The 19,841-nt window shown below is 53.7% G+C and overlaps 1 long non-coding RNA gene across 1 annotated transcript; it reads right to left on the reverse strand.

Moving 5' to 3' along the window:
- Nucleotides 1-10,536: 10,536 nt before the first annotated feature.
- LOC114487185 (uncharacterized) lies at nt 10,537-18,075 on the reverse strand. The gene is made up of 4 exons (XR_003682006.2): nt 17,790-18,075; nt 15,098-15,249; nt 13,139-13,278; nt 10,537-10,864 (listed from the first exon to the last, which is right to left on the reverse strand). It is a non-coding gene; the product is annotated as an uncharacterized lncRNA (long non-coding RNA).
- Nucleotides 18,076-19,841: the final 1,766 nt, after the last annotated feature.

Below are 19,841 nucleotides of genomic sequence, written 5' to 3' on the forward strand. Positions count from 1 at the left end.
AGAGGGTGTGGAGAAAACGGAGCCCTCCTGCACTGTTGGTGGGAATGTAAATTGGTGTAGCCACTATGGAGAACAGTAGGAGGTTCCTTAAAAAGTTAAAAATGACCCAGCAATGCCACTCCTGGGCATATATCTGGAGAAAACCATAATCTGAAAAGATAACATGCATCCCAATGTTCATTGCAGCACTATTTACAATAGCCAAGACATGGAAGCAACCTAAATGTCCATCAGCGGAGCAATGGATAAAGAAGATGTGGTACATATATACAACAGAATACTACTCAGCCATAAAAAAGAATGAAATAATGCCATTTGCAGAAACATGAATGGATAGAGATAACCATACTAGGTAAAGTAAGTCAGAAAGAGACGAATACCATATGATATCACTTACATGTGGAATCTAATTTTAAAAAATGATACAAATGAACTTATTTACAAAACAGAAACAGACAGATATCAAAAACAAACTTTATGGTTACGAAAGGGTAAATGTGGGGTGGGGGGGGAGGGATAAATCAGGAGCTTAGGATGAACATACACCTACTACTATATATAAGACAGATAATCAACAAGGACCTACTGTACAGCACAGGGAACTCTACTCAATATTCTGTGATAAGCTCTATGAGGAAAGAATCTAAAAAAAGAATGAATTTATGTATATGTATAACTGAATCACTTTGCTGTACACCTGAAACCAACACAACATTGTAAACCAACAATACTCCAATAAAATTTTTTTTAAAGGGGGGTATAGACCAGACGGGGCCCACGCAATTCCTGAAGATCAGTGGTGTACCTAGTGTATTTGATACCCAGAGTCAGAGGTGTACTGGTATGTATTTAACAACCAACTCTCTTGGCGGCTTGGGGGGAGCCCTGATTTATCGTGTTTGCATTTCCCTGGTGTAAATACTACCACTGTGGCTGATTTCAAGCTACCAACAGGATGTCACTGAACACAGAGCAGGAAAGAGATTTCACTGTTGGCTCCCATGAGCCAACACGAGCTGGGCCCAGCATCCTGCCACTCAGAGTGGATCCTCCTTTCAAATCCCCTTCCTCTATGCAATAAGATTATTTTCAGAAAATAATCAGGAAATGAAATGAATAATAACGGCCAGAAAGGAAGCACAGACAGTGAAACAAATTTTTCTTGTAATCATGCTGGTAAATATTTTTTAAATAAAAAATAAAATTAATTTACAGTGCAAAAAGAGGAGAAAATGATAAGACATATGGTTTCTGGGTCAGAATTTAAGGAGCTTAGAAGTGCCCATTTCATCCTAATAAGTAAAAAGGCTGAACACACTAAAAAAATCAACTACAAATTGCAGGGAGACCCACTCAGGGGGAGGTGGCGGTGGGGAGCACATTTCTGTGAGTTTTTCCTCCAGAGTTCCACCAGGTCCTCAGAGAAAAACCCCTTCCCGCTTCCAGCAGGGGGAAGGGAAAAGAACCATTTTGAAATACTCGAGAGTATTCTGGTTTTCTTTTTTTAAAAAAAATTTAGCTTACATTGGAGTATCGTTGATGAACACTGTTATGTTAGTTACAGGTGTACAGCAAAGTGAACCAGTCATACGTACTAAGTATCTATTCTTTCCCCATTTAGGTCATTACAGAATATTGAGTAGAGTTCCCTGTGCTGTACAGTATAGGTCCTTGTTGGTTATCCATTTTATGTTTTTAATAATATTGATTTATTTATTTTGGCTGTGCCAGGTCTTAGTTGCAGCATGCGGGATCTCTGTTGCGGCACGCGGACTGTTTAGTTGCAGCAGGAATATGGGATCTAGTTCCTGGACTAGGGATGGAACCTGGGCCCCCTGCATTCTCAGTGTGGAGTCAACCCACTGGACCACCAGGGAAGTCCCCTGGTTATCTATTTTAAACATAGCAGTGTGTGCGTGTCAATCCCAGACACCCAAACTCCCAAGGGCCCCCCACCCTTGTTCTTCTCAATAAGACCTGCCCTCAGGAGAGACTATTTTACCACAGCCTAAGCTTCTGGAGTTTTCTCAGCACCTAACAGGTGTGGGAGATGGGAAAGGAGTAGAAAAGTAACGGATTCATACTTTTAAGTCACATCAGTGAATTTTCTTTTTTTTAAAATTAATTTTATCGAAGTATAGTTGATTTACAGTGTTGTGTTAATTTCTGCTGTACAGCAAAGTGATTCAGTTATATATATATGTATGTGTATATATATATATATATATATATACACATTCTTTTTCATATTCTTTTCCATTATGGTTTATCACAGGATATTGAATATAGTTCCCTGTGCTACACAGTAGGACCTTGTTGTTTATCCATTCTCTATATAATAGTTTGCACCTGCTAACCCCAAACTCCCACATCAATGGGTTTTCTATTTTTTTGAAAAAGGGAAAATACTTTTATCTAAATATTGGTCAGTCACAGTAGTGAAGAACATTACAGTTTCTGATTTTGAGCCTTAGCTTCTGCAAGTTCGTCAATGATTTCATCAGAATTGACTTTCTTTGAATATTAATGTTCAGTGGTCAGTATGGTGAGATTTGACAATCTTTGTTCATAGTTGATCACAGAACACTTTTTGCTCATCTTAACTCCAAAAACTGTCTTACACATGAAGCAACATATAAACAGATCATTTTTGTACAAACAGTTTTAGTGGTACACAGCCACACACATTTATTTACATTTTATATATAGCTGCTTTTATGCTGTAACAGCAGAGTTGAGTAGTTGGGACAGATTATATTGCCTGCAAGCCTCAAATATTTATTATCTGGCCCTTTAAGAAAAAGTGGGGCAGCCCTGACCCAAAGGATTGAAAAGAAAGTGTAATTGTATTATATTTACAGTGTATAAAATTTGAATATATGTCCATCAAAAATCTGAATATATGATAAATATAAGGACAAAAAAGTTTGTTTCATGTTTTCAGAAAAGTATTTTTTCTCTAAAAAATTCAAAAGGATCTATTACAATTGTGTGTGTGTGTGTTTAATATGTAAAAAGTTCAAAAGGATCTATTACAATTGTGTGTATATGTGTGTTTCATATGTAAAAAATTCAAAAGGATCTATTACAATTGTGTGTGTGTGTTTCATATGTAAAAGATTCAAAAGGATCTATTACAATTGTGTGTGTATGTGTTTCATATGTAAAAAGTTCAAAAGGATCTATTACAATTGTGTGTGTGTGTTTCATATGTAAAAAATTCAAAAGGATCTATTACAATTGTGTGTGTGTGTGTGTGTATGTGTGTTTCACGTGTAGGCCTCTGAAGCATGGAGCCCAGGGCTGTGGCCCCTCTCGCTGGCTCTAAGCCACCTGGTCTGGCAATTGTCCTGTGGCCCATAGGCTCTTGGCTGTCATGACTGTCCTGTGGGACCCGATCCCGGGAGCAGATCGAAGAAAGGGCAGACATTTAACCCATGCTGCCCAATCACGTTCTCTCTCTCAAAAGAAAAAAAAAAATTTTTATTTGGAAATTTAATCAAGGAACCAGAAACCAAATCAAGTTAAGGACAGAGTTCTGGACGGAAGGCCATGAACTTCCACCTTTGGGGTCCTCGGAGCTGTCCCAGACATTCCTGGATTCTGTCCTTTGGGTTTTCCTGTTGGGATTTCTAGTTCCTTCCTCAGATTTCACCAGGCCTCCCAGCATCCTTCTAATGGATTTTTTTTTCTTTTGCTGGTTTGGTCTGTGTTACTTGAAATCAAAAGAACTCTAGCACATCTCATGTGAGGGATGATCTGCGTGCCCAGATTGTATGACTCAGGGATAAACCAGCCGGGTGGAGTCAGATAGAGCTGAAATTGTGTCCTGGCTGTAACCACCTACCTGTGGTGTGACCTTGAGCACGTTACCTAACCTCTCTGAGCCTCAGCTTCTCCCTCTGTAAAATAGCACCATTCCTTCGAAGGATGGAGCATCTTTGTAAGAATGAGAAAAATGCCCCTCTGGGCGCAGGGCTTGACCAGTGGGCTGCAGGCTGGACCTGAGCCTCCCCACACCCCCCCAGCTGGGCATTTTGGTGCAGTGCCCAGTCTGTATATTGAGTGGTATCCTGGGTGCCGTGGACTCTTCATAAGGTCCACAGATCCCCTGTGTGCATTAACCAAGTCTCCCTTTTCCTCCCCCCTCCCCCACCCTGTCTCAGCCCAACCACAAACAGCACAGAAACCACCACGCAGGATGTGTTAGGACAGAAGGAATGAAATGATTACGGAGAGGAACGCCACACGAAGTCTCCTAACAGCTGGGCTAGATGCCATGCCACGCCGACCCTCGTCTCTGTCCGTGTGCCTTTGGGACCTTGGGAGAAAGTGAATGGGTGCTCGCCAATCCTTTCAATCCGGACTTCATTCAGGTGGCCAGCTTTGGTGAACACCTGTGTCCAGGCTGGTTCTGCTGGCTGGCGGGAAGCCCGGTTGCCTGAGCCCAGCCCTGCTGAGTGGTGAAAATCTGGAGTGGAGGCCCAGACCAGCTCGTGGGAAACACTTCAGCATCACTATAATAGCAGGCCTCTGCTCTTGTGCACCTCTTCACGGCTCACAGAGCTTTCCTGATACGTTTTCTCAGCGCGTCCTCACCCAGGTCCCGGGTAGGCAGGGTGGGGCAGCTGCTGCCATCTTATAGTGGAGTGAACCAAGGCTCCGAGGATTAAAATCACTGTCCACTTAATAATAATCTCTGAGTGGAGATGGAAACAATTTCAGCGGTCCCTGGGCTCAGCTTCAAATCAGAGGCTCAGAGGGGAAGCAGGCCTTCCGCTGCCCCACTGGCTTCCTTGCTTCCTTCTACGTCCCTTCCAAGGGAAGAGAAGCTACTGTTCTGTTCAATGGCAAAATGCACCAATGGGCAGGACCCTGGCCCTCACAGATGTGCAGTGAATGGGCTGCCTTCTTCCAGGGTCTTGTTTCTCCTGGCCCAGGAAGAGGGCCCCGGCTTATCCTGGACTGTTTTATCCCTCTGCATGCTGACTAAGAGTGTGGGTTTGACCGTGACTGGCAAGAAAGTTTCGGATTCGTGTTTAGAGGGAAATAGGAAGCCTCTCCACCCAGCTCTCCGGATCTCTGCATGGTAAGATGGAAGAGACCGGTTTTTAATAAAGTGGACCTTTCTCCATCTCCTGCTTGGCATATGTTGCAGGTGGGATCCCCGGGGAGCCCACTGCCATGGAGAGGAGGTCTGCCTGTGGGATGTTTATTGGGACCACTCTGGGGGTACACCCCTATGGAAGGGAAGGGCAGACGCAGGGGTGGGCAGCTGCCAGGCAGCCTCCACAAAGGCCTGGGCCCACCCTGAGGGGTTCCTGAGGATGCAACCCCAGCCTCTGTATCTCTGAGGCCGTCCATCACTCAGGGCAGCAGTCCCGCTGAGGAAGGGGGCGTGTCCTCGGGGAGGGGGATCCTGCGGGGGTTTAAGGTAGAGAGATGTGACTGCGGGCGCGGGGGGTGGGGGCACTCCCAGCGGCTGCAGGAATCCTCCCTTCTTGAAGTGGGACCTAGCGAGGCATCCGCGAAGCCATCTTGTTCTCGTGCTTCTTTGCGCATCTCTCCTGAGGACCTCAGAGGAGGCGGGGTGATGGGCGGAGCCGGATCCTGCATTGCTGGGTCCTCTAGCCAAACGGCAGGACGGAGCAAAGGAACCTGCCCTCAACTCTGATGGGGCGCGGGCACAAGCCACGGGCAGGAGTGGTTGGTGTGAGCCCAGGGCTTCCTGGGGGACGGGGATCTCGGAAAGGCCTGGAGGGTGGTGATGAATTTGGAAGAGGAGCAGTTATTCAGAAGAAGGAGGACACGACCCCTGAGGCAGGCTGGGGTGAGAGCAGTGGGTCCCGGGGCTCAGTGGGGTCCTTCCATAACAGGAAGCCCTGCCCCCTCCTCCAGGGAGGCGTCCAGCTTCTGCCACCCAGGAGGGCTCGCTGCGGGCAGCACAGGCCTAGCTCAGGAGGAAGGCCTGGAGACGATGAAGCCGCATCCCTGCTGAAGCATCCCTGCCCGACGGGGTGCGGGAGGCCCTCCTGCCCCCACCAACACCGGGAGGCCCGTTGCTGTTGTAGGGATCCGACGGGGTGGTAGGGCCACCGCCCAGGGATGGAGTGGGAGGGCCAGGACGGCAGACACGGGGCGGGAGCCCAGCTGCGCTGGGGGCCGAGGTGTCCGGGAGAGCGGAGGACCGCGGGCATTCGGGGCAGCCCCGCCCCCGGCGTCGTCTAGCGCAGCTTCTTCCACAGCGGAAGGCAGATAGGCATGGCAGGGAGCGCTGATTGCCTTTGGGGTCCCTCCGTGACTCAGAGCACCCTCCAGCTCGTTGAGCCGGAGCGTGCTGTGTGCCGTTCCCCCGCGCTCTGGCGGGTGCATAATGAAGAAGGGATTTACCCCACTTGTGATGACTCCTTCACCCTGAACTCGCCCGCAGGCGGCCTCTCTGGAGCCCGGTGATGTGCAGCGCGGGACCCGCAGCCCTTTCATGAGCTGCTTTACGCTCTCTCCCCACCCATCACTCCCCTTTTATGTTGAAGAAACGGAAGTTGTGTTTTCTAAATGGACTCCGACTTTGAAAGGTTCAAGTCTTGAATTCTCTGCTCGTGGGACTCCGGCCTTTGCCACCTGGGCTCCTCCAGACGAGGACCTGGCTTTGCACGCACGGATCCCAGGCCAGGAGCGGAGATCCTGGAGCGGAGCTGGGAAGGTCAGAACACGACCCTCTGGGCCTTTGCTCCTCACCCCGCAGGCCAGGAGCCGGCCGAGGGTAGAGGCGGAGTGGGGGAGGGGCGGAGGGCTCGAAGACCCCGCCTCTCCCCTCCGCAGGGCCTCTGCCGTCGGCGACCTCACCCATTTTGTGCATTCCTTTGGGCTAAGGCGCTTCTCCCAGATCTCTAGTAGCGCTGCAAATATTTATGAGTCGGGCCACCCACAACACGTTACGCCGGGTTCACTTGTCAGCTGGGAGACCATCTCCGGCAATGGGACCCAGGAGGGTAAGTTTAGATGCAAAAAGGAGAGGAGCCCCTACTGGGAAGGAGAGTGCGGGGGAGGGAGGAGATGTCGGAGGCTGAAAGCAGAGCTCCTGGGGCTGGGGGTGGGGGTGGGGTCTGGCCTGGGAGCAGAGTTGGGGCGGGGCGTCCACCACGATTCCCCCAGGAAGAAGCTGGCTGAGAGCGGTTTTGTGGCTTAGGCCGGGCAAGACTTCCAGTCTGGAGATGGTGGGGCTGGAGAAACGGAGAGAGACCCCGACTGGAGATGCAGATCCAGGGGTTGTCCGCACAGGGGTGGGATTTAAAATCCTGAGCTGGCCCTTGACGGTCCAAGAGGAGGCCCGGGATGGGGGTGGGGAGGGGCTTTGGCCGGGCCTTACAGATAGGGAGAGGGGGGCCTGGCGTTGAGAGAGACGGAGGGCCTTGAGAGCCGACAGGGAGACACGCTGGAGTGAGCTCGAGGCAGGTTTTGTCCCTTTGGGTTGATGGCTTTTTCCCAGAGTCAAGGGCTTAAGGAAAGGAGCAAAGCACAGGGCACCTATAGTGCTGCCTTCCAGACTGGTGGACCCAGAGGGGAAGGCTGGGGTTCCTGAACAAGAGGGGAGCCCAGGGCTCATCCTTTTCACAGGTCCAGACGGGAGGGGCACACGCCCATGGCAGAGACCAAGGCTGGCCACGTTCTGGTGGCTCAGGTCCCAGCAGGCACTGGGGCAGCCCCTCGCAATGGGGTACCAAGGATGCTGGAACTGGGTCTTGCCTTATCGGTCCAAGGGAGCACACGTCCTTCAGAAGATCAGCTGCCCAACAAGTGCAGTGCCAGCAGGCTGAGCATCTTGGGGCTCTGGGCACCCCAGAGAGATAGACTTTGTGTCCTTTCTGCTGATGGAGCCAAGTGGGCCAAGTCCTGCCTCGGTTATCTTTGACAAGAGGTGTCAACCGGGCACAAGTGACTCCCCCAGTTGGTAGCTAAATTCAAAGCATCGCATCACCACCAAGAGTGCATCAGCCAGACTTGTTCGTGAGGCTTCAGACAACTGAAGGGACAGCCTGGTGCCTTGGGAAAGAGTCTCATGAAAAGGAGGCATTGCTGGAGGGGGCCTGAGTGGAGAGGACAGCCTTGGGCCCCCCGTCCAGTGCAGGGCCTGCTCACCCACAGAGCCTCCTGAGTGGGGTAACTGAACAGCCCAGGGCTGGGAGGATTCCTTTTTTTTTTTTTAATTTATTTTATTGAATTCTAGTTGATTGACAAGGTTGTGTTAATTTCTGCTGTACACAAAGTGACTCAGTTATACATATATTTACATTCTTTTTCATATTCTTTTCCATTATGTTTTATCACAGGATATTGAATAGAGTTCCCTGTGATATACAGTAGGACCTTGTTGTTTATCCGTCCTATATATACTAGTTTGCATCTGCTAATCCCAAACTCCCAATACATCCCTCCCCCACCCCCTCTCCCCCTTGGCAACCACAGGTCTGTTCTCTATGTCTGTGAGTCTGTTTCTGTTTCGCAGCTAAGTTTACTTGTGTCGTACTTTAGATTCCACATATAAGTGATACCATACGGTATTTATCGTTCTCTTTCTGACTTGCTTCTCTTAGTATGATAATCTCTAGGTCCATCCATATTGCTGCAGATGGCATCATTCCGTTCTTTTTTTATGGCTGAGTAGTATTCCATTGTATATATGGACCATTTATCCATTCATGTGTCGGTGAATCATTTAGGTTTTTTCCATGTCTTGGCTATTGTGAATAGTGCTGCTATGAACATAGGGGTGCATGTATCTTTACTTATAATTTTGTCCGGATATATAGGTCTGGGACGATTCTAATATCAGTTCTGTCACTCACTGAAGGTGGGACTTTGCAATTCATTCAATTCGATAAGAAACTAATCTGAAAATTAAAAAGAGCTTCAGCTTCCGGCTTTCCTCGACTTCTCCACCTGAGTTCACCCTGAAATCTCTGAAGGCTGCAACATCATGGCCCGAATGGGGGCTGTTCTGTTGCCTTCCTGGGCTCCTCCGAAAGGTCAAATGACACTGCAGCTGGGAATTGGGAAGAACCAGGCTTAGCTCAGCCCTGAGCTAAGAGCAGATGACAAGATGGGAAAACTGGCTCTAAAAGCATGTAAGTTCCTCCACGTGCCGCCTCCCACTCAAGGGTCATTTGACTTTCCATCAACAGTGGCTAATGATGCGGGGAGATACGACCCCGGGCGGGGGGTGGGGTGGGGGTGGGGGTCCATTTCTGCCCCTTCCCGTGCTGCGGAGCCTCATGGCGGGCTGAGGGCCTCCGGAGTCTCTGGGAAGCCGCCTGCCTGTAAAGGGCCGAGAAGATTCTTCGGCAGGAAGTGGATGCAGTCCTAGAGGGTGGGGTTTTTCCCTCACTGACCATTCGGGGAGGCGCCTGTCTTTCCTGGGAGCATGGGAGGTGGCCACAGCTGCTTGGGCTGGGTGCTTCTGGAGAGGTGGAGGCCCCGGTTTCTGAGTCGAGGCCAGCCCCATCAGCCAGAGTTCATTCCCTTCTGTAGGCGCTCCTTTGACAAAAGGTTTATGGAGCCCAGCGCTCCACACCGGACAGCATCGGCCCAGAGGGTCGGCGTCCAGTCTGATTCATAAGCTCCCTTGTCTGTTAATTTGCAGTTCTGGCCCTTGCGGGGGTCCACACGCAGCTGTGCTGTCCCCTGGGAGCCTAGGGGGTCAAGGGCTGCGATTCCAGTCTTCCACACACCCATCGTGCGTGGGGCCCGTGGGACTCTGTGGTTCTGAAGACCCCCCTTGTTCTCTCTGTTCTGGAAGCCAGTCCCTTGCTCAACGGCTGTCCACCTTACTGGTACGACTTGCATTTGCTGGTGTCCATGCCTCCTCCACTGTGGGTCAGGGGTAATCCCAACTATTCGCAGCCAAACATGGTAATCCCAAGCTCCTTGTCAGTGATTGGTGTAGAGTAAGCACGTGACACAATTCTGGTCAATAGGGTGCGAGAGGAAATGAGCTGGGGGAGGAGCTTCCGGGAGAGGTTTCCCACTGACTAAAGAGACGCGTTAGAAGAGGTGCCTTCTCTCTCCCTCCGTGGTGTCTGTGTGCGATGCCTGGAACACTGGCAGCTGTGTTGAAACCATGAGGGGAGCTAGCCTGAGGACAAAGCTCACACACTGAGGAACCGAGTTGAAACACGGAAAGAACCTGGGTCGATGTCACTGAATTGCTGAATTGATCAACCTGGTGCTGATCTTCCTCAAGCCTTCTTGTTCTGTAAAATTTTCTTCAGTGCCTTCTCTGGTTGGTTTTTTCTGCTCCTTGCAGCGGAAGCATCCTCACTGATGGTGTCCCTGTCTCCATGTGCTTACAGCCTCTTTTGACCTCTTTGTGAGCCGTAGAGATTGGAATCAAGTGGTCTCATACTCTGAAAAAACTGAGCTAAAGCTGCCGAAGTGTCCAGGCTGCACTGCTGGATTTTCCCAAAGCTGTGTGCTTTGGTGACGGGGGTACTGAGCCCGAAGGCCTTCCGCAGAGGTGAGGTGAGCCCGTGTCCTCCGCACCCCTGGCCCCCAGGGCATGAGTGGGGGGGGTCAGCCCTCCACTGCCGGCTCACGCCGTGCCCCTCCCCCTCCAGGGCATCCACCCTCCAGGGGCCAGCAGCTGTTGCCCACCCTCCTGAGGGATGGGGGTCCTTGGGCTTTGCTGCCCCAGAGGAGTCTGTCCCGTCCCTGCCTTTCAGTCCACGGCTGCTTTCACCCGAGGTCACTTCCAGCCTGGGGAGAGCAGGGCTTCCGGGAGCGGCGGGGGTCAGGGCCTCAGGAACGTCTGGGCAGGAGCCCCCGGAACTAAGCCGGACGTGGAGGGGCTTGGGGTGCGGGGGGCAGCCTGGAAGCAAGAAGAAGGCCATTTGTCAAGGCTGAGGTTCTGGGTCGGGGCCAGGCTGACAACAAAGGTGACCCCCAATGCTGGGAGCTCCTGGGGGTGCGGGGGGGAAAACCGCATCCTTTTCATCTGAGCTGCCCTGTGCTGGCAAGTTCAGTAAGTGCTCAGGGGACGTGTGTCCAGTAGATGCAATCATTCATTCATTCATTCAACAGAGACATTGTGCCATTTTGTGCTAAGCAGAGAGATACAGTGCTGAGTAGGACAAGCAAGGTCCCTGTCCTCTGGGTCCTACGACCAAGTGGGGGGGGCGGACATAAACCAGGAACCGAATAACTGATTAAGCAGCCAGCTAACTAGCTAATAAGGAACGACTATTTGTAGTTAGTAATATGTGCTACAAAGCATGACAGCCTGTGTCTAGTGTGGGAAGGGGATACTGGAGAAGGTGGACGGGGGTCTAGGAAGGGCCCACCAGGGCAGAGCCCGGAGGATGAGAGGAGGCCAGCCATCAGAACTCCGCAGGAGGGGTCCTGGGGGAAGAGGCGCCAGATCAAGGACCCCGGGGTGGGGGAGGGGACCGGACAAGTTCAAGGCCGGGTGTCTGGGAACTTCTGGGGACCCGGTGGAGTTGAGGCTGAAGAGGATGTTGTGGGCCACGGTCAGGGGGTCTGGAGAGACAGCTGAACGGTTCTGAGTTCCGGAATGTGTGTGTGGAGCATCGATAGCCTTCTCTGCCTGAGGTTATCACTAGTCCCAGAGACCTGACCGGAAGTGCGTCCACATTCAGGGACAAAACGGCACCGATGCAGAAGAGGAGACTTGCTTCCACACTCATGTGGACGTGACCTGTGCCGTCTGGGTCTGCCCAGGCCTGGGTTCCCGGACCTTGTGCATCTGGCCTGGCTCTCCTCCAAATGACCTCTGGCCCAGGTACCCGGCTTGCCTCTGCTGTGGCTGTACCCTTCCCTCCCGAGGATGGACAGAGATGGCATTAGGAGGCTTTGGTTTGGCACCTCTTAAGGACAAGAGTTAATAAAGCAATGAAAAGAGGCCCGGAGGTGAAGGCAGGCCTGGCTGGAATCTCGGCGTTCAGGCCCGTGGGACGTGGAGCCTTCCCTGAGCGATACCTCTCAGCACATCCCGGTGTCATGAGCCCTTGGTGAACTGTGATACCGCGTTCATGCTGTGGGGTCGCTCCTTGTCTCCCCACTTCTCTGAGTCCCTGCCCCCTCCCCTGGGATAGCCCCCCTCTTCTCCCCGCCCGCACACTGAGGGTCTCCTTGCCCCTCCCTGCTGCCTCTCAGCATGGGCCTCGGGCCCACGCTGGGCCAGCCCTGACGGCTATGCCTCCTCCTTTGGCTCGGGGCTCCCTCCTCGTCCTGGCCAGCTCTGCAGACCCTCCTGGAGTGTGATGAGGCACGGGTGCCATCCCCTGGGCGACCCGCTGTCACAGTCTCCCAAGTCCAGGGAGCAGTGTGCAGCTGAAGGCTGAGCCTCCGCTGGTCCAGGTGGTGGCAGGCTTGCTGTCCCCCGCGTGGCCTCCCCGGCCAGCCGGTGACCAGCCTCCATCCCCAGCTCCTGCTCTCGAGCCGGCAGAGGCAGTGAAGGAGTTCACAGTGGCAGCTTTTGGGTGTGAGGCTCCAATGAGGTGTGCTCGGATGCCCGTGGAAGGCTCCCTATATGCCAGGGTGTGACACTGCATGTTAGTGGCTATTAAGACCACAGGAGAGGACTTCCCTGGTGGCGCAGTGGTTGAGAATCCGCCTGCCAGTGCAGGGGACACGGGTGTGAGCCCTGGTCTGGGAAGATCCCACATGCCGTGGAGCAGCTAAGCCCGCGCGCCACAACTACTGAGCCTGCGAGCCACAACTACTGAAGCTCGTGCGCCACAACTATTGAGCCCGCGCGCCTAGGGCCCATGCTCCACGACAAGAGAAGCCACCGCAATGAGAAGCCCGCGTGCTGCAATGAAGACCAAACACCGCCAAAAATAAATAAATTAAAATAAATAAATTTAAGAAAGGAAAGCCCACAGCAGTGAGAGTGCAGTGTGGGGAGTGCAGCGTGGGGCCCCTTCACCCACATGAAGGCCGACAGAAAAGAAAGATACACGCCCACCCGCCCACCTCCTCCTAAGACACTGCACATACCAAAGGCTGCCATCAAAGCCTCCCGATAATGGAGTGAAACCTGCCCCTTCCTAGGGGCCTCCGAGGCCCCATGATCCCCCCCCAGCCCCCACCTGGAGCACACGACATTCATGCTGTCCTTGACCTGGAGGAGCGCGTCCCCGTCGGGGGCCTTGCACTTGCTGCTGTCTCCATTTGGAGTGTCTTCCCAGGCCACCAGGCGGCTCCTCCCTCACGTCTCAGCGTCTCTGGCTTTGGCTGTCTTCTGAGAGAGGCCGTACCTGACTACATTATTGAAAATAACACCTCCGTGTTAACTCTGTCCCCTTGTCCCTTTCCCCGCCGTATTACCTGAAGTCGCATTAGCTAACTGCGTGTTTGTCGTTTGCCACCTGTCTCCCCCACGCAGACGTGACCCCTGTGAGGGCAGGCCCTGCCGTATCTTTAGTGTCTGGGGGCGTGGTGAAGCCTCAGAACACTGGAGGGCACGAGTGAAGGAATGGGTGGATGGGAGAATGGACCAGTGGGAGCATCTGTGTGTATGCCTGGGCCGGACCAGGTTTCCCAAGAAAGGGAGTGTCACATCACAAAATACATTTCAGATGGATCAAGCCTGTGAAAGGGAAAAACAAAGCTATAAAATCACTGGATGGAAAGAGAGGAGAATATTTTCAAGATCTTGGAAGGTCCTCACAAGCAAGACAAAATCCAGAAGCTAGAAAAGCAAAGCCTGACAGATTTGACGCCATAAAAATAAAAAGCTGACGCGTGGCAAAATTACACGCGAAACAAAGGACATTTGACTGTCAGAAAATATTTAAAACATGTACAACGGACAACCGATTAATAGTGTGACATCTAAAGAGATTCCGTGAGCCCATAAGTAAGACACATACAGCCCAGTAGAGAAAATTGGGCAAAGGAGAGAAAGGGGTAACTCAGAGACTAAGAAACACTCCTGGCCGGTGAACAGTTGACTAGGTCCCTAACCTCAGCAGTCATGGGAAAGAACCATGGGGTGTGGGGGGAGGCAGAGCTGAAAGGAGGGTCAGGGGTGCACCTGCGCCCCAGACACGGGACGGGCGTGGTGCCTCGTTCCGTGGGAAGGTGAGCTGGGCAGGCTTAGCCACATGTAAAATGCACGCACTCAGTGACCCAGAAATCCCCCTTTTAGGAGCATATCCTTGCCAAACGCTGGAGGTGTCACGTGCCTTGTGGTCTGTACTGGGGCAAGAAGAAAGCAGAGCCGCCTGTGTGTCCCGCGGCAGGAAGGTGGCTGCGTGACAAAGAACTATACAGCCAATAACAAGACTCTGCTCTGGCCCTGAGAAAAGTTCTCAGCTTAGTAAGTGAAAGTAAAAGCAAGATGCAGAGCTACAGCACTGGCAGGACCCCCTTTGCATCTTGTTTCCCCCTTTGCAGTGTTTCAGGTCCTGCACGTGCATTCACACAGATGTACCCACACACCTGTGCAGAGAACCGTCAACAGCAGGGAGCTCTGGGGGAGGTGGGTTGAGGACTGACTTTTCATCTTTCCTGTTTGTTTCTTTATCATAGAATTTTAGCAACTAAAATATACCACTATTGTAATTTTCCAGTAAGGAAAAAATAACTCATTGAGGAAGGATGCAGCTGGGGTGTGTGATGCTGGTAGGTCAAGACGGGAGGCTCGAGGATCGTGGGCCAGCTGGGGCCCTTGGGTGACTGCAGGGCACCTTCAGGGCAGCTTTGCTCTCCGTGGAAACCAAGCAGCAGACGCCGCAGAGGCCTCCCTGGAATCCCGGGCGGTGGACTCCTATAGCCCCACTTTTCTTTTGTCTGGAGAGAGATGAAATCCAGATCTCCAGGGTGGGAGTCACAGAGGCAGAGCTGACCCCAGCAAAGAAGCAGGGACCCCTCTCCCGGCACAGTCGGGGGCAGGGGTACCCTAGCAACAAGACGTGGCAGGAGGCCAGCTCCGGCGTCGCCCTTTCAGCCCGGCGATCATGGGGTGGGGGGGTGTTCAGCAGTCCCTGTACAGTCTCCTCCTACCTCCGATGATTTCGGGTTCCCCTTCCTAGGAGGCCCGGACCCCCCCGCCTTCTCATAGATGCATCCACAGTACCTGGTCCATACCCAGGGCGGCCGGAAGCTCAGTTCTGGACGTGCCGATGTAGAGACGGGTACCAGACCACGGGGCAGATGTCCAGCTCACAGGGGGACGTGTGTGTCTATGTTCAGGGGAGAAGCCCAGCCGGAAGCAGACCTTGGATGGGACTAGAATCATGAACAGGTGAAGACACCCGGCGGGGGGGCGGTATAGAGAGGAGCAGTGGGCCCAGGACGGAGCCCTGAGCCTCCTACATGTACAAGACTGATAATAATACTACGGATCGTAGTAATCACTGCTGTGTTGGGCCCAAAGGGCCGGGCCCCAGGGCGGGCAGGGGTTCCCCCAAGGCTGTCCAGATCGCACCTAGGTCTGCCTGGTTCCAAAGCCTGCCATCTGCCCCCGGGCACTCTACTCTGTGTTTCTGTGGCAGACCTGAGATCTCATCTTTGCTTTACCGCCCTTCCCTGCAACAGCTAATGTGACTGAAGACAGCTGAGCTGTTTTGTCATGATTTCTGCCTCTGACCTTGGGCCTTGAGCTCAGGGAGCTGATCAACTGGAGATTGGAAAGGTTAGGAAGAACTGGAAACAACCACCAGAGGCCAGAGGCCAGAGGCCAGGGAGACCCAGCAGGGGCAGTGGCAGATGCGCTGTTGGCCGAGGCCCTCGCTCGGTGCTGACCGGGCAACGGTGCCGGGCCTGTCGTGCCCGCTCGCACCGCTGAGGAGGATGTGGACGGGGATACAGGGGAAGGAGGCCATGCCCGGGGCCAGCGGGAGCTCAGTGGCCGCTGCACACGGGCCGTCCGCGTCCCTCATGTACCCTCCCAGCCCCACAAGGTGGGCTCGTGGCTGTCCCGCATCTGCGGAGGGGTTACGGACACGGGCTGCCAGGACTTGGGCCAGGCCGGTCTGATGTCCCCTCGCAACCTTCTGACCACCAGATACGTAGAGGCTTGCATATTTGCTAAGCATCAACGCTCACATCTTCTTTCTACACATTTTCTCTGAGGCCTCACAACGACCCTATGAGTTGGGTATTATGGGCCCCGTTTCACACCAGGAGGCAGAGGCCCAGGAAGGTCAACGAAGGGCACCCAGCCAGCAGGACGCAGCGCTCGCGTTCCGACCCCAGTGGCCACCCGGGGTCTTGCCCAGCCAGCCCGCCTGGGGAAGAGCCCAAGGACCGGTCACTGCCAGGCTGGTCTCTCCTCAAGACGGCACCCACCCTCCTTCCTTGTCTTGCCATGTTTGATGGACTCTACGATGACCCTTTCTACATTTTGGCATCTTTGCAATCTGGGGGCATTTTACAGTCCTTGTCAGGCCAGGCTGCTGTTGTGACTCTGTTGTCTTTTCGCGGCACCCACATCAAGACTTGCAGGATGGCATCAGTGGCTCCAGAGGAAATGCTGGAGCCAGTAGCCGAGCATTCTTAAGAAAAGACGCTGCGCTGCTGTGCTTCGGATGGTGCAGAGGGCAGGACCAGGTGGAAAATCCCAACTCCAACAGCTCTTGGGTCCTAAGAGATTCGGAGGAGTCGGACTCCCAATACCAAGGGATTCTGGGTCTGCTTGACCTGGGGCGCCGCCATTTACATCTCATGGGGGGCTGCACACGTTCATGCCCCCCCACCCCCACCCCCGTCCTCCTGCTGGCTGCTGGTCCTGGGAGACACACGCCAGAAGCCACATGGCCAACGTACAGCATCCCTCCCAGGGGCTCCTGTCTCATCCCAAAAGAGGGCAGGAAAGAGCACGTGGGTGCTCACAGGTGGCAAAGAGGGGGAGTCAGAATGTCGGTCTGATAGTCTGTAGGGCTGACAGCCATCACCACCTGACTCTGAGCCAAAGCGGAGAGGAGGGTGAAGCCTGGGAGCCGGATCCTGCGCCCTCTGCCCGACGGGCACCCACAGCCCTTCATGGGTGTGGCTCGTGGCTCTGTGGCTAGGGCCCCATCCTGAGCCCAGCCCAGGGCAGGCATCTAATTGGTGTTCGCTGAATGGATGGCCGTTGCACATGGCTTTGGAGTCTCTACGACACGGGTTCAAATTATGCATCAGCCACTGCTCTGAGCCTCAGTTTTCTCATCTGTAAAATGGGGATATGATGTCTTCATGGTAGAGTTATTGGGAAGGTGAATTAAACGATGTCCATAAAGTACTGGGCTTTGTGGCCGGCAGGGATAGGTGGGAATATTTCTGAGGAGACCGGTTATCACGATTTATCACAGCACAGGGTGGGACGAAGAAGTGGGCCAAGTGTGAACTTTAAGTCCTGTCTTGGAAGGAAATTTCCAGAAGCTCCACGCAGCACTTGCTTGTGCTAACCTCCCACTGGCCAATCGCACGGCCACACCCAGGTGCCAGGGCGTCTGGGGGAATGTAGTGTATTCTGGGTGGTTCTGTGCCCAGTGAAACCCAGGCTTGTGTTACTGGGAAAGGTGGGAGAATGGACATTGGTGGGGGGTCCCCACACGCAGCCTCAGCCACGGGGCCTCACGTCCTCACCTCACCTGTGTCTTGCGAGGCGTGAAATACTGGCTTCGTGGCTTGGAGAAGACACTGCAGCCCAGAGAGTCTCCATGCATGTCTCCCTCCCCCTGTGAGGGGCTGAGCATCCACCACCCTCTCGGATTTGCCCCACACCTGCCCCTGCTTCGAGACTCCCCCCGGGTCTCAGAGAGGTCCAGTTGCCCGAGACTCACCCTTCACCTTCACGATTTCTTGCCACTGGATGGACCTGGCAGTTTTCCCTCTTATTCAGGGTGGGAGCAGGGTGTGATTTGGCCCCCGAGGCAGCAGCTGAGAACACCTAGGGGACACCGACGTCAGTGGAACTCCAGGTCTGTGGGGACAGCATCTCTGGAGCAAGGAGGAGGTGGGCTCAGGAAGGGATCCCGCAGGGGTGGAAGAGCCGCTTCAGAGACAGATACCCCCACAAAACAAAACAGCTTGATCTCACCCATCAACAGGTTACTTATTAGCTGCACTGTCCACAGCATCACCCCGAGCCTGAACGCGGAATTGGCTCTGCCTCCCAAGCCACCTTGTGTGTGAAGATGCATCTGGGGTTGATAAGGCACAGCCCGGGGTATTTTGGTTCCTCCTTATTTAAAGGGAAGATCTTGCTGTCACCCAGCCCCACCTCACCCTCCAGACTGGAAACTATGTGACCCTCACGGTGGGGTTTCGGTTAGACACCTCTGGCCAGATTTCCGAGCTGAAAGGAACATAGAGCTTCCCCGGGGCCAAACACACGCTCTGCACAGCTGGGGATGATGTTTTGTCCCGTCCCCTCAAAACAAAGCTGAAACTGAGCAAGGCATTGCTTTCAGATCACATATTTGTTTTCTCACGCCTGTGTCCTGTGGGTTAGAAAACATGTTTTTTTGGTTTTAAAAATAGATTTCCCTGGAAAGAACAATGGCAAAATCAAAGAAAAGTGTTTGGTGTGGTGGAAAAAAACAAACTCCTTTGCCCAAAAAGTCTTGAGGTCTGGTGAGCACCGAGCGGCTCGCAGCGTCTGTCGCCCTGGCTTGGGTCAGAGGACGGGGCTTGTGGCTTGTCGAGGGCCTCGCAGAGGCCGCCTGAGTCCCTCAGAGGCCCCGAGGCAAAGCATCCCAGGGGCAGCGTCGCAGACGGGCGTCTCACAGCTCCTGTCAACCTCCGTTCCTGCCAGGCTGCGGCTCTGCCCAAGGCTGCCCCGGGCGGCTCTGGGATTGCTGCGTGATCTTGGATGCGAGGGCTTCTGAGAAGGCACCCCCCACGCACGCCGGGCTCTCGCCGCCCTTGTGCTGCCCCGAGGAGGTCCAGCACTTCCATGCGACCCTAGGCTCTGGCCTCAGCTGGGGACACCAGCCTTGGAGCCTTGACCCCGGGCAGCTGTCAGTAGCCTGGCTTGAGCGCATGGCCCAGAGCCCAGGGTCTGTCCAGCAAAACAGATGCTCTCTCTTGGGGCTTTTGGATGCAAAACACACAGAGAAGGGTCCAGAGAGCAGAGAGAGGGAGGGTGAGAGTAGGCCGTGTGCAGAGACTGTGGAGCAGCGCTGCTCCCGGGAACAGGGAGTGGAAGGTGCGGGGACTGGAGGCTTAGACGCACAAGAGCTGCGACACAGCAGCTGAAGCGGAGGCCCAGGCGCAGCCAGACATGCGGCCGAGCTTCCGAGCTGCTGCCAGGCAGCCAGGCATGCTGCTCCATGGACCACAGCCCCCGAGGCCGCTCCCTTGGAGAAGCTGAACCCTGTGCGCTGAGCTACCCATTTAGCTGTAACCCTTAAATGTGCTGAAGGGGACACGTTCAGGGGTTGAGAGCAGCAGGCACGTACACAGAGGACAGCTCATTCGTTTCAGAGTTGTGGTCCCTTGCCCACCTCTTCCAGGAAGCCCTCCCTGACCACCTCTCCACCTGCGATCCTCAGCCCTCTCCCTGCTTGGAGCAGCCACAGAACTTGTCGCTGAAGGTCCCCACATCCCACTGCAGCCCAGCTCTCCGTCTTCATCTTCATACCCCAGAGGCAGGGACTGATCTGCTATCTGTGAGTCCTGCCGCTCTGAACTTGAGGCCTGGAACACGGCTGATGCTCAGTACTTAGCGTAGGTGGGCTGGAGGGTTCACTGCACAGCCCACAGGTGGGTCCTGTCTGCAGACAGTGCCATCTGTGCCCCCAAACAGAGAACATCAGCCCTGATGGCCTCTTGGGACGGCGATGAGAACTCTCTGTGGACTTTGGTCTTGGTGGAGCCAGCGGGGCAGCGTT

This window comes from Physeter macrocephalus, chromosome 2 (genome assembly GCF_002837175.3).
Source record: "Physeter macrocephalus isolate SW-GA chromosome 2, ASM283717v5, whole genome shotgun sequence".
Taxonomy (NCBI): Eukaryota; Metazoa; Chordata; class Mammalia; order Artiodactyla; family Physeteridae; genus Physeter; species Physeter macrocephalus.